The sequence below is a fragment of the Egretta garzetta genome, unplaced genomic scaffold (genome assembly GCF_000687185.1).
Source record: "Egretta garzetta isolate BGI_Z169 unplaced genomic scaffold, ASM68718v1 scaffold283, whole genome shotgun sequence".
Lineage (NCBI taxonomy): Eukaryota > Metazoa > Chordata > Aves > Pelecaniformes > Ardeidae > Egretta > Egretta garzetta.
Window position 1 is genome coordinate 1,629,201 of NW_009259043.1, and position 13,047 is coordinate 1,642,247.

Sequence of the window (13,047 nt, forward strand, 5' to 3'; positions counted from 1 at the left end):
CACAGCCCAGGGCAGCCGAGGCAGGACGGGCTCCCAGGAGCGGTCTGCAGCCGGCAGGCAGTTTAGGGCCAGCTTCTGTGACAGTGGTGTGGCAAGTGACCGGCGGGCAGGCAGGGTGCTAGCAAGAGGTTTGCTGAGTAATCTCATGCCGGGGTCGTGAGAGGAACACAAGGAGCATGGGTTGCTGACGCTAGGCCACTTCTGCTCTCCCTGAATTGGGTGGCCCTGGGAGCGCAGCTGACCTACACGTCAACCCATGTTAGGGGGGGCTCAGGGTGAGACAGTCCCCACTGCCTTCTGCATACCTGGGTCTCCCCCATGGAACCATGCCAGCAGGGCAGTGGGCAGCCAACACAGGCTTCAACCTGGATCATTTGGGATCGGGACCTTGGCTTCACCACATGACACCCTCACCAACCTCTTGGACTTTGCATTATGCCTGGCCCTGCCTCGGCTCACAGCAGAACAGGGGAGCACCAGGCAGACACTGCTTTTGCTTTTCAACCATTCCTGAACCTCCTCCTCCACCTGACTTCACATACTGCACTTGTCCCCTCCCTTCCCCCTCAATACTGCTGAAAAGCACAGCAGTGAGCTTTATCACCAATACTGGCTTTAATATTTCATTGGCAAGGCTCTTCAGAATGTGATTTACTTTATTCTCATGCTGTGCAAAATACAACTGAGGTCCAAAAGGTATGAATCACAGCTTGCCATAATAACTACTAAACACATTCTGCCCCCAAAATGAAAGAATTCCTTGTCAGCAACTCTGGGAAGTAGTTTCCTTTTGTGACACAAAAGGATAAACAATAAATAATATCCCTGATAACTGCAGGGATCTGTGGCATGCTAAGAGGTCCATGGTAACTGGAAGGCCTTGCAGTCAATATGCTGGAGGTCTGGGATGGTCAATTCACTACCCCATAACTCAGTTTCTCCATCTGTAAAATGCAAATAACAATATTTCTGATCTTTGCAAAGAGCCTTCAAAAGTACTGTGCACGGGCAATTCACATGAAATTGTTATAGTAGACATTACAGGTGGGATACAAGTACATATATAACTTAGTCATCTGACATTTTTCTGAATGGGAAGTGTCATGTTTTCCCATTCTTCTGAACGGGAAGTGTGATTCTCTGTTTTTTCAAGTTTTGTGACTCCCTTCAGGATGCCCGCTTCAGCCTGCAGTGCTTTCCCCTTCTTAGAATTTTATTGCAGGCATGCAGCTTTTTACAGTGAAAGAGCAAAAATTGAGAGTGGGAGAGTGTAACATACCAAGATTAAAAAGCAGCGGGAGGAAATCCACTTCTCTCTTGTATCTCCTTTTCCTCCCCACAGGTCTAGAGGGGGAATCCTGATACTGTTGCCAGACCTGTCTCTCTTGCCAGTTACTCCAAAAACCGATCATTTCAGTTCAGCTGTCGTCTAATAAGCTACCACATTTATGGGGGCAGGTCTTCGGCAAGCCTAAATCATCATAAAGTGTTTATTCACTGTCACCTCTCCAGATCTTATTCCTTGTGTTTAGTATCTGCACTGTTTTTACCATTTTGAAAGTCCACTTTAAAAAGCGAGCTATCCTGAGATGACTGGACTGAATAAATGAACTCAGAAAGTAAGAGCAAAAAACTCTTGCTGAATGTCACAGCTTTCAGTATCCCTGAAAGGAGAGATCACTTTAGCATGGCCTGTAATCCTACAAATCCAGGGATTTTTCTCCTTTTTTTGTGATATGAGGATGATAAATTGAGTAATCCCCACTCCTTGACTTTGCATGCAAATGTTATCTGGCAATTCCAAGTCTTCAGCAGCAGCGATCTTATTCTAGGCAATCACTTGAAAACTATCAAGCACCCAAAGTGATACCGAAACTGAACCTTCTTTAAAAAATTAGACAAAACTTCTGCTTTGACAGCATGTTGAGCTTACTATATTAAAAATAAGTAAGTAAATACTCTCTGCATCTTATCTTCTGATCTCACTTTCTGTAAACGCAGAGCTCGCACTCAGCCATAGGCAGAAGGTATGTCGGCTCTCCATGATCTGCCAGGAACTGATAAGACCTGGGCTGGGTTCCCCTGAAGTGGCGTCACAGCTTAGTTCTCAGAGGTGGCAAGAAGGGAGATAAAAAGGATGGCTGGTCAGAAATAGCCAGTGGAATGTATTTCCTCTGAAACAGCGATTTGACAGAAAGGAACTGTTTCACCAGAAATAAATAACAAAATCTTTCAAGGTTTAATTCATAAACAGGACTGGGCTTGTTTTCTAACTGTGCTGAGAGGGAGGTCAATGGAAAGGGAAAGAGCTTGGAGAACTCATTGCCCTTTCTTTTAGTATTTCTACTCGGTAATAAACATTGCTAAAGCATTTCAAAGCCTGTTTTCTGGATAGAAGAGATAGCACCCTGATTTACTGCCATGTACCCACAGAGCAGAATTCATTCATCATTGGGTAAATTCATTGTCTTAAGGCCAAATTTGGCTTTTATTATGTCGCTGTGAATCTGCAGTAACTTCTTCAAAATCAGTGATGTTGCAGCAAGCTTTAAGTCCCGAAACTGAGGGGAGTTACCACTGTGGTTTACTTCAACAAAAATCAGCTTTCAAGAAGCTGCTCTCAGCAGGCAGAGTAGCTGGAAGACCATCATCTCCTTCTGCCTCGTGCTCCTCTCGCTTCCCCTTCCATTAACGGATAATATCAACAGAATATGGAGTATGCCAGGATGAAAGGGCTGAGCCAGCAGACGAGGCCAAAGTGGCACAAAGGAGGGCTTTGCAGAAGGCAGGTCTCAAAGAAAAAAAAAAAAAAAAAAAAAAAAGGAACTGACAATTCAGATAGGAGGAACGCTAGAGAATGGCTGAGAAAAGCGTACAGATAATTTAAATGTAGGTTAGCTGCCATGGCAACTGCGTACCAAATTACTGTGCTTCTGTGTCTCTAAACCTGCCAGCAGCTACTTTTGTTTGTATGTACTTCAGGCTTTAAAAAAAAAAAATGAACCCACCTTAAAACTCACGATGGATTGCAAATGAGGTGCAGATACTGGGATTGCTGTGGGGCACTTGGTTTAAACATTTAGAAAATAGAGATAGAAAAAATAATAGGCCTTGAAAATTCTGGTTTTGCTAAGTGGTGGAAAAAATACATAACTTCTTTAACACTTACAGCAGTCAGTTCTAACCCTTAATTTGTACTGCATTGACTTGCATATTTACCAGGTCAACCTGACACTTTTACCTCCAATGTGCAGAAAAGAAATTGGTCCTAGCAGCAGCTCTATTTTTTTTTTTCCACTGTGAGAAACTGCCATGCTATAAAAAGAGCAAGACTTTTTCTTTTAATCCAGGATTCTTTGGAAATATAGCAAAATATTAGATTCCCGAAGAATAGAAACAAGGCTATCAAAAAGCATGCTGCAAGGCACGTGTATATTATTAGATACTAAGAATAGTCCGTTGCTGAGTGTGAGTGAAAATATCCAAATGTGTTCCCTTGATAAGCTAGGTACATATTCATCTCTCTGGGCACATGTCAAAGTGTCCTCAAATGGAAACATAATGTTATAATAGCCTAACCTCTGTTCTTCCAGTTCATACACATGTAATCCTAGGGAAACACAGCCTTCACAACACCTCTCTGCAGGAAGCCAATATGCCGTAACATCCACTGGACTTCTCTCACACTGTCCATGAAATCCCTTCAGAGTAGAAGGAGGTCAGTTTTGAAGTTCCCATTGAGATATGGTGAACATCCCTGAGATCTTCAGCCATCAGTTGAGAGCCATTAGGACGTCACCTGCCAAAGTCAGCAGGAGTCTTTGAATCAGCCGCAGAAGCAGCTGTGGTTCAGTGCCAGGAGGTAGCTCCCCATCCCTCCACCATCACATTATGCTCAGCATAGGCTGTGGTATTCAGTAATCACAGCCCGCCTCCGGCGAAAACACTGGGCAGAGATGACATTTCTTTTGATGACATTTTCCCAATAGCTTCTGCTTAATAGGATATGTCTTAAGATTTCCTGGGTTTGGAAAATTTAAAACAGTTAAAGCTACGGTTCTCTATTCCATATTTTGTTCTCTCGGCCAAAATCTAAGATAGTAAGTAGCCCTTAAATACCGCTTATGAAAAACGCAATCCAAAACCTTACATTTCCCATGTATTCACTACATTCTGCAAGAAGATTCAGTTACGCTTGAGGCCCTTGCGCTGTTGCTTGTTCTGGTGGCTCACCCTCGATACAACAATATTATCACCCAGAGTTAGTTTTTCGATTTTCCTTGCAGAGTTTTCACTCTTCATCTTGCAGATTTGGTTATTTTGGCCTGTTGCAGTTATCTATCTGGCTGTGGCAACAGAGTCCCTCCAAAGTTGCCCCCAATCTACCTGCTTACCTAGAAAGCCTGGCAGTATGTCTCCGGTGCATCTGGGATTCTGCATGTCCAGGCCACCTCAGCGGGCTGTCCGTGAGCAGTCTGTGGGGCAGCTGAGAATGGAGATGAGTGGGAAGCAGAGCACAGAGCACGCTTACAGCCAAGACATGTGCCTCTTTGGGTGTACAGGAGTAAACCACTAGGATGTTCTCAGGTTAAGCAGCAGACTCAGTGCCCCTTGCCTGCCCACCTTCTGCAAGTTATGATAAAAAATGTGTTTTCTCCCTAAGAATACAGCCACCTGAGACACCCTGGGTCAGTATGATTGCAGCTACTCTCAGCAACTGTTTAGTACCTTTGGGGGTGTGAATCATGCCAAGCTTAGGAAGCAGCAAGAATGCCAGGACTTCAGATTCTACTGTTTGCCTCTGTATCTGTCTCCCCATAAATCCCCGTTGTTCTTCTAACATCACCTTCTGCTGAGCACTGCATCTGCTGAGCAAAGTACCAACTGCTGACAAAGTATTCTGCTGCTGTGGCCCACTTAAGTGCAGATTAACACCTGATGTTGATATGTAAACCTCAACGCCACTGCACACGGTGTAAATTCAGGGTCATTAAACTAAAGACATTTTCAGACATTCTAATATCCCATATGCCTTGTCCAGCACAACAGGCACAGTCATCAGTAAAGTTATGTCGCAGAAGAATCACTGGGCTGGGACGGGTCCCATTTGCTTTCAGGTTGATGGCTCATTGATCTTTTTTTCAACCAGTGTCTTGTTCCAAGGGAAGAACCACTGGAACTGCTGATACCGTCTTCCTTGTATACACTCCGTTCACTAAGTTGCTGTCAGTCTCTTTCTGCACCTACTGGTCACCTTGCAGTTGCAGGACAAATTGCTCACATCTGTCTCTGAGCTCTTCAAGTGTTTCTGACATGTTTTATTGTGCTATTTTGGAGTCCTGCTCACTCCCTGTGCTAAAGCAGCAGCAACACTCAGCAAGCTTCTAACCTGTCAAGGGTTAATTCAAGATCTCCCTGTGGTCTCTTCTGAGGCTTTTTTTGTTTGTTCTGATCCATTGGTCCTTTGTCTGGGACTTGATGACATGCACGACTTTAGACATTGGTTCGCAGATTGTATACTTCTCTACAGTTTCACTTTCCTTTGTGACTCCAGGTTAGATCTACTCTCTCGAACAGTTCATTTTACATAAGGATATAAGAGCAGCTATTCTAGGTCATAGCAAAGATCCATATAGCTCTGCATCTTCTCTCAACAGGGGCAAGTAGTGGACACCTATGAGAAACAGGGTGAGTACAGAGGGTTCCTTCCCCTTTTATATCTCCCAGCTTCTGGCAACCATCAGGTCAGGTTTTTGAGCCGAGGGCACACCCAGTCCCTGGGCTGAATGTTAAGCTGGCGTTTTCATGTTAGCATTCACAGTGACTCAAAGATCTCTTTCTTGAGTGACAACTGCTCATTCGGAACTGTTTGCGTTTAACAGGGCTATGTTTTTCCCATATGCACTGTTTTGTTTTTATCAGCATTGTATTTTCTCTGCCATTTTACTACCCAGCCAGCTGATAATGTGAGATCCCTGTGCTACTTTCTCAGGCAGCTTTTGTTTTTGACTATTGGAAACAACTGTGTATCATCAGCCACCTTGGCTATCCACCATCTCTTCCAGCCCATTTGTGAATGTGTTGGACAACGCAGGACCTGGCACGGTCTCCTTCCCCTGCCTTCCTCTTGCAACTTCCTTTAATTGTGAAAAATGATCAGTAGCTCCCACCTTTGCTTTTCATCCTTCAGTTACTAATCCACAGAAGGACCTTCCTTCAGACTAAGGCTTTTTAACGAGCCTTTGGGGAATCCTGTGAAAAGATTTCTGAAAAATGCCATTATACAAATGCTGGGGGAAATTGGAATGGGGAGAAGGGTGTGGAGCAAGGAGCTGTATTTATCTCTGAGACCATAAAGTTTTTAGTCTTCCTTGTGTCTAAGCTTCCCCTTAACCTGAGAAAATTGCGTAGTCTGCTAGAGCACTACTTGTGAAAAAGCAGTATATTTCCACTGAAATCTATCTGGCAATGCTGATGACACAGGCTGAATGTTCTGCTTATCAGTAGACTTACTAAGTTTTGTTTCATTAACTCTTAAGTTTTGTTTCGTTAACTCATGTCTTTGAACCTGGTTCTGTAAGCAAAAATACTTTTGTCTCTTCGTTGTGAACCACCGTACTTTGCTCAGAAAGAGTCAAACCCACCTCGAGGGAATGCAATAGTCTAACTCTAGTTAGACTTGGGTAGGGTTAATCCAGATGCACACTGAAGTCCACAAAGGCACACTCAGGGTTTGTATTTTTACCGTCTAACAGGAACAGCTTATGCTGCCGGTGAACTCAGTGAAGCTTTGTCATTGATTTCAGTAGGAACAGGAACACCGTTTGTCATAAAAGATTCACTTGACCTAATCTTTTTGTAAATAAAGAAATAAGACATTTCAGGAAATTTCAGTGTCTTTTTTCATTCAATTATTATTTTACCTGCTTTGATGGTGACTTTATTTGTCCTCTGGCGGAAAATGAAACTGTTTTTGTGCTCTTTTGATATCCAAATAGAGCTATAATGCACGTAAATGGGCTTGTATTTAGGAGTGGTGCCAACACTGAGTAATTTTAATATATTATATAGTTGATAATATCTGACCAAATATTCTAGAATAAGTCACTATAGAAATGAAGGTAGGTTTCCTGTGTGGCTTGCAATATCATACTAAAATACAAAAGAAACATGACTGGGTTTCAGTTATGAAATAATAGATACCGAGCCATTTTCAGATTTGCTCCATAATTGCCAAAATGTTTAAGCAGGTGTGTTTCACAAAGTTTGTGAAACAACAGCTCAGCTGAAAGCAAATCAACATTAGGAAGCAAAACCAGTGCTGAGTGATAGTGCTTAAAAACTGAGAAACAAGAGTGGTTTTAAACAGCAACTGAAAAGACGCTTTGATGTTTTTTAAAGTACTCCCTTATACTCTAAAAACATGTTACAATTTTCTGCAGTTATGCACAAGACATTGCCTCTTATGTATTACTTCTGTAGCTTGGATTATACCCACCAAACATTAACTTCTTTCTTGCAATATGAGCATGTCAGCAGTTTTTGAAGATTAGGAAAACACGTCCATGAACCTAACTGCTAAAACCCTTACTTTTTTCCCAGAGGAGCACTATCTTATGTATACAAATGGGGAAAAATAGCAATGAACCCCAAAGCCTCAGTATCTTCACATAACCAGCCATTATCCTGTCAGCTTGTAGGAACAGGCAAACCCCTCTGCAGCGAATGCAAGAGTAGGCCAAACACTGTTTGCTGAATTCAAGTGATATCTGTAATCAATACCTTAACTCGACCTCAGCCGAGAGAGTACCTTTCCCTCGCAGCACGAGCTGAGCGCCTTCCATCGCCGCGCAGAACGACACGCAGTCCCCCTCTGAATTGCAACAAGGCTCAGCGGTAGCACAGGCAGAAGTATTCAGGTCAAAGACTGCTATCAGAGGCAACGGTGGACAACGTGACCTGAGGGGAAATAAAGAAAATCTCAAGAATTCTGGCTGATTTTACCTAAGCCCCTAAAAGCCTTGAATTCATTTGAATTCACTGAAAGCAAATCACTTCATGCCTTAAAGTGTACAGAAGCCTCTTGACAGCAGGGCTTGTGACTTAGGAAGATAAGGCGTGAACAATGGAGAGTTATTAACGGGAATAATTTTCCATGCAAATTGGAAGCACCGCAGAACAATAGCATGGCTGTGGCTTAATGGCACCAGGTTGTCTGCAGGGCTGAACATAAAATATCACAGTAGGAAAGAAATAACAAAGACAAAAGCTACTAGAACAAAACTGCTTTCAAAAAATGAGCTGGGGCAGCTGGACCGCAAGATCCCTTTTCCTGGAGCTGGTTCCAGAGATTCAGTGACCAGAAAACATGCCTGAAAAGCCAGAGCTAAAAAACAACTGCAGATCTGTTAGACCTGAAGACTTTCATGAACCCAATACATAATCTAAACACCTTCACCAGATTCACCTTCATTCCACATCTAGGGGTCAGCAGGATTAATGACAGATGTATTTGAAAAGGTTAGCACCTATATTAATCAAATATGTTGGCCCCTTCAGCACAGGAAACAGAGAAGCAATGTAAAGAGATGAGCAAATTAACATTTCCACATGGATTGTCTTTTCTGAAAGAAGAGTCTTCAGCAGAAAGGATGTAGGAAGGGGAAGGGCTAGTGGAAGTTGCAGGTATTGGGATACACGTCCCCTGGGGTAAGTAGCTGCTGCTGTGACTTTCCCCAAGACATATTTCTGCTATGTGTGTTGCTATGACTCACAGCTGAGCAGCAGAGCTGGTACTAGTCCAGGTGGCAATAGCTTATGCTGGTTGAAATACCAATCCCAAGAAGCTCAAGGGGAAAAAAAAAGTTCACACAGCAAACAAAGAGATAGCAGCTGTTCCGCTGGCCCTCCTGTCCTCTCCTTGCTGAAGCCTCCTCCACTTATACATAACTGACACCCACAGAAGTGATCATGCAGAAGGCAAATATTTCCATTTGATGTTTTGGTGGACAATCTATGTCGCAGCAGAATGCTGTCCGAAACATGCAGACCTCTTCTGCTTTATTCACTCTGACAGGATTATTTTAGAACACAAGTGACAGGAAATAATGTTTTCTGCAGTTCATCAGGAAACAGAAGAAGTCAAAGCCTCCGACTCTCGAGGAACAGGAGCTATGACGTCCTGTCCAGGCTGCTCATTCAGCGCCTCTCTGCCCCTAAAAGAAGCTTGAAATAGAACTTTCTTAAACGGAGTTGATTTTGCTGAGTCAAATCAAACTACTGTATGTCTGTGTCTTCAAAAACTCCAAATGTAGTTTATGTTCTACTGGAAACCAAAAGGTGACAGTCAGCCAGCTCCGGTCCATCAAGTGCAACATTCACCAAAATCAACAGAGCTGTATCCCTTGCCCCTAAGTCTGGAAGTTTTCCAGCAAGTTGCTAACATAAAGGAGGTCAACCATTTCTAGTACTGTGGATGGATGGATGGGTGGATGGAAAGAAGAATGGAAGGAAGAGACAGAGGGAGGAAAAGAGGGAGAGAGGGAGGGAGAAGCGATTCCCACAGAATAAGATTGCTGTGTGTCGATGTTTGGGAAGTCTACATTGCTGATGCCTCCTGTGAGCCTTTCTGTGGTTACACAGATGATTTCGGTCTCTGTGCTATTAGTCTGACACCTTCAATGCTTACTTGATTCTCTACTGAAAACTTTGATGCTAAATCTTAAAATCAAGAAACTGGTTTCCTCTGCCCATGTGACAAAGCCAGAATGAGGAAGAAAATATAAATTTGTTTTCTTTATTCTGTCGCAGTGATTAGTCATTACTTAATCCAACAGCCAAAGCACAGGTTTTCTGCATATGTGGAAGCAAGATTACCCTGTTTCTGCTGTACATATTTATCCAACTCCCTGTCTATCGTCCCCCTTAATCTTTGTCCCTCACTCATCTCACCATTCCTCCCAGTCGCCTTCTTGCTCCCGAACCACGGCTCCGAGCCTTACTGTCTTTCATTCTCTAGAGACCAAACTGCAGAAGAATAAAACGTGAAGGGCAGATGGGTCAAATACTAGTTACATCTGACTGCTTGCTTCCCTTTTCATGAAAGCCTGCCTTTTACTTTCATTTCTGCCCTCCAAGAATCTGGGCTTCAGCCACTGAGAAAAAAAGCAACCATGCAGAGTAGTTTGATTTCGGACCCTTCTTCCAGAGGAGTGGCTGAATTTTTCCGGCTAAACTGGGTTCCAGTATAAAAGTAAAGTTCGGCTTTCAAGTAAACCAAAATATCTATTTTCTAAACCATTTTATGGGAAGAAACAGGATGAAGAGAGATGAGAATGAGTATTATTAAAACTTTAATGCTTTTACCACCAAATTAATAATTTCCCATGAAAATAATATATTAATTTAAATTAATCAAAATTTTCTATGGGGAAAGCACATCCTAAGTCAGTAAGCCTTCCTTCCAAACTACCTGTTCATCTGGAAGCTTTGGAGCTTGAGAATAATTCACAGGTACATATATTACCTACACAAGTGTGGAACACGCTGCTGTGTAAGATGCGGACTCAGAAGACTCCATCATGGAAAAGAGGTGGCTGACGAAGGATGCATTTAGAGATCTATTAAAGGAGGTGCCATAGGGGAAGTGAATAGGCATGGGCTGTCCCTAGTCTCTCCTCCGATACAAGAGTGAAGGGGCATCAGATAAAACTTGCACAGAGCAGGCTGGAACAACAGAAGTGCTCCTTTATACACTGAGCTAAACCGTGGAAATCCTTGCTGCAAAAGAGTGTGTGTACAAAGGCGCTGCATGGGCTCAATAAGCAACTGAGAAAATCCATAAAGGATCACTGAATAGGAAAGCCTTTGGCAATGGAAGTCCATGAGCTACACATTACTGCAGGCCAGAAGAAGATTCCGGAAAAGTTTCACTACCTCCTTGCCTTACCTTTTAATTCTCCCCTAGGCATCTGCTCTCAGCCACCTTTGGAAAAGGGCTAAAAGGATGTTCTATCTGGCCAAGCACAACCGTTCCTTTGTTCTTCAGCTTTGACTCAAAATAAGGGTCTTTTATACACAACAGTATCTACAGCTTGTTGAGCTCACCAAAGGTATTGTTCAGCTTTATGAAAGGACTTAAGCCAGACTTAACATCCCAAGGGCAGTTCTGCTCTGTAAATGCTTCCAGTAATGGGGTTTCACGTTTGTCATTTTCAGTACTTCCCATGTATAACATGAAAGCATAAATCCAACCTGATCTCTAGAGCTCGTGATGGCTTTTTTCCTTCCTGAATTTTTCTCCAGAAGACCATATTATTTCCCTTAAGATTTTATATGCAAACTCACTGCTTTCAGAGTGACTGGAATATAATGTGAAATAAAGGAAGTGCTCCCGTATACACTGAGTCAAGCTGTGGAAGTCCTTGCTGCAAAAGACTGAACTTTTTTCACACAGAACTGCATCAAACATCGCCTCCTTTAGTTGGGCATGACTACAAGCTGGGCAGAGATAAAATCAGGGGAAAACCCCTCCTCTGGTCACCAAAGCAAGAGATGATGTCAGCTGTTCCTACAGAAGGTGAAATTCTTCCATGGTGACTTCAGAAGTGTCACATTTAAACTGGCCTTTGGCTCTTCTTGGCTTTAAACACAGATCTCTCTTGAGTGAGCCTTCAGTGACTCTATCGTGATGTTGGTTTGGTGTGACCAGAGGGAAGGTTGCCATTTCAGCAAAAATTCAGAAGTGGTGACAGTTATATGGGCAGCAGCAAAGTCAGAAGCACTACACTTCTTGGAAATGAAAGACAGGCCTTGACGTTTCTTCTAGGTTCAGAAATAGGAGAAAACTATTCAGTTCCTGAGACCAGGTACACACCTTAGCTGCATCCTAACATCAGCTTGTCTGCAGGAGTTTGACCTCAAAACACAACTACTACTATTTCACTGACACCTTGGCAGCCAAAGCCTAGATGCACAAACTTGTGGGGAACTGCGGCGCACTAAACGTACTACTTTGACTATAAATTTTACTTACCAGCTGAATAAGCACCCGGGCTGCTGTTTAGCTGGACGTCTGCTACGTGCTTCGCGTGCTCGTTGTGTGCTTGTGACGTTCAAGCTCTTGTTTCATTATTTTGTGGCCCCCTTTGATAAGAAAGTAGTTCTGCCGTGCCTTGGGCAGGGTGTCACTCTGTGTGTGCGGCACAGAGGTGAGAAAAATGAGTTCGTCCGGCACCTACACAAGTACACGGCATTACTAGATTGTGAGATGTAACTCCCAGTCTCAAATATTATTACTTATGCGCTTTTTCCTTCACAGTTAATATTCTGAGTAGTTTCAATTGTCATCTATGGGTAGAATTTTCAAAACCGCAAAGTGTCAGCCTAACTCTGCTTCCACCAAAATCAACAGCATTTTTACCGACTTTGGGTTTGGGTGATGGTTGCGCACTATGAGGCTTTTCATCTTGTATTTCAAAAATCAAAAAGAACCTCTAAACAGAAGACCCACTGTTGAAGGCATTCTGGCTAAATTAAATCCTTCTTTTTTAATTCTGCCTCTCATTCCCCAGAATATTTTGAACATTAGGAAAGGTATCTGACCGTGAACACTTCAGACAGATGGGGACATAAACCTGGGTTAGAAATATGGGCAGGCCAGCCATTGAAAGAGATAACAGCTTCAGGAACACATAAAAATTAATGGTCTATCTACCAATGTAAATAAAACCTAAGTTACCTTATCTCTAGAGCTCATAGGAGTTTTTTATAAAAGTCTTGACTGTTGCTGTGCCATACTTCAAGGGCTTATACAAAATTGCTTTGACCTGCCAGTCCCAAAACCTCATTCACTGACAACTTCTGGCACTTTATCCTAATGCTGAAATCATCCTTTTAAAATTAAATGATTGTACCATTCTCCAGCATCCAACCTGGTCCTCTAGAGTTTCACGCCTGGTCACAGGGAGGGTGGTTAAGCACTCGAACAGGTGCCCAGAGAGACTGCGTGTAACAAAACCCAACTGGGCAAGGCCTGAGCAACCTGAT

The 13,047-nt window shown here is 43.0% G+C and overlaps 1 long non-coding RNA gene across 1 annotated transcript; it reads right to left on the reverse strand.

Moving 5' to 3' along the window:
* Window positions 1-576: 576 nt before the first annotated feature.
* On the reverse strand, window positions 577-12,228 carry LOC118451896. Its single transcript, XR_004841476.1, has 5 exons — window positions 12,035-12,228; window positions 7,783-7,959; window positions 4,395-6,852; window positions 1,280-3,065; window positions 577-944 (listed from the first exon to the last, which is right to left on the reverse strand). It is a non-coding gene; the product is annotated as an uncharacterized LOC118451896 (long non-coding RNA).
* Window positions 12,229-13,047: the final 819 nt, after the last annotated feature.